The sequence below is a fragment of the Phodopus roborovskii genome, unplaced genomic scaffold (assembly GCF_943737965.1).
Source record: "Phodopus roborovskii unplaced genomic scaffold, PHOROB, whole genome shotgun sequence".
Lineage (NCBI taxonomy): Eukaryota > Metazoa > Chordata > Mammalia > Rodentia > Cricetidae > Phodopus > Phodopus roborovskii.
Window position 1 is genome coordinate 849,391 of NW_026125781.1, and position 1,807 is coordinate 851,197.

The 1,807-nt window shown below is 40.1% G+C and overlaps 1 pseudogene; it reads right to left on the reverse strand.

Moving 5' to 3' along the window:
* Nucleotides 1-628: 628 nt before the first annotated feature.
* LOC127217661 (SIN3-HDAC complex-associated factor-like) lies at nucleotides 629-1,274 on the reverse strand (annotated as a pseudogene).
* Nucleotides 1,275-1,807: the final 533 nt, after the last annotated feature.

A 1,807-nucleotide genomic window follows, 5' to 3' on the forward strand; every position in this document is an offset into this window, starting at 1 on the left:
TCCCACAGGCTTGCCTTCCCCAGAAGGAGCTCCAGTTCTGTTTTATAAGATTCACACACAGTACTCTCTGTGTGTTCAGAAAATGCTTCCTTCTTTAAGCTATTTGCAGAATTCTCAGTCTGTTCTGCTTAATAATCAGTAGTACAGGTCTAAATCATCAGAAGCTTGGCAATGCCTTAGCATTTAAAAATTTTTTAACTACCTCTAGGGGCAGGTCATGCTACTGAGTTATGACATATTATCATGAGGGAAAACAAGTGTAGCCAGTCATTTAAAAATGCCCCAACCACTGTCTCTCCACAAAAAACGACTAAGCTACCTATGGTTCATCACACAACAAATCCCATCTCTGTCCCCTGAAGCCCCCTAATCTCATTCATTAGAGGGGATTTTAAAAAAAGACAAAGAGCACTTTACAGCAGCATTCAGCCTTCCTATGAAATACTTATCATATTAAATAGTATGTACACTCTTTTCTTGCAGTATGTTAGAAGTGGCTTCAGAGTTTGTTGGATGGGGGTATGGGTAACCCATTAAAAACTATTCTAAAAATAATATCTTTTGGCAGAATAGCAGGTATCCAAGTTAAAAAGAGGAGGGTCAATCTGTTGCTTTGTGGGTTTCTTTGTTCCCTTCTACGTAAACCTAAGTCACCACTCCTGAGTAGAGATGGGCAGAGGCGCCCCATCCCTGCTCCTCAGGATTCTCAGCAGCTGCTTTCTTACTGCTGCATCAAGGCTTAAACAGATTCATATCGATGAGGACTTCCCCAAAACGGCCCTTACAGATGATCCCACAACCTATTTTCTGTCTTTTCCAGTAGATAAGTTCTAAGAAGGAAAACAAAATGGAGTTCTGTTAGAGCTGGAAGCCATCTCTGTTTTGAGCCATCAGATGACTGGTTCCTGGGCTGGAGAGGCGCTTTGAGGTGGTGCTGTGAGCATCCAAGTTGTGGCATTTAAATTCCTTCTGCAGTTTACTGATCTGGTTACCTTTCATCCTGTTTCCAGATAGGGTTTTCACTTTCTTTCGTTTCAGTGTTGTCTTTAGATTAGGTCCAGCCCTTGCATCTACCACATGACTCTTTTTTTTTTTTTTTGGATCCAGCTGGCAATTTGGATCCAGCTTTTCACAAGCAGCACACAGGCATTGCAGATGTCTCCTGAGCAAGTCTCATGCAACCCAAAACAGCTCTGGAAGTCATTTTCATAACGTTTACTGTCCATGAGCCGAGAGCTGAAGGATTTCATCATTATCTCCTGCTTCACCACCATCCCCAAAGCAATGAGGTTGATTTAGCATAGTGGGACTATCTATAACTATGAGTTAAAATAAACGCTTTGTCTTTGTAAGCTTATCTCTGGTATTTGCTACAATAATGGAAAGTAGACATATGGCATTGAGAAGTAATGTAATTGTAGTGGTATATTGCACAGTGCTGAGAAAGATTTGTAGCTAGCTTACAGGAGTTCATCAATGTTTAGGGGAGTAGGTCAAAAAAGCCTAGATTATTGTGAAATAGTTTAACAAGCAAGTACAGTAAAGTCTCTGAAATTCAGAACTGTGATAGCACTAGATACAGTAAATACTGTTAATAAGGTCTCTTTGGAAAAGAGAACTGCATTATAAATTAGACTCACAGCCATGCCTTTTACACCATGGTATAGAATTTGCAAGCACTTTGTCTAAGCTGCCCTAACTCTTTACAGGAGGCTGAGCTTCAAGATGACAAAGAAAGGCAGGATATATTCATTTCACAAGCTTAGTTTTTTAAGTCTATAACCAAACCTTTTATCTGAAAACATGT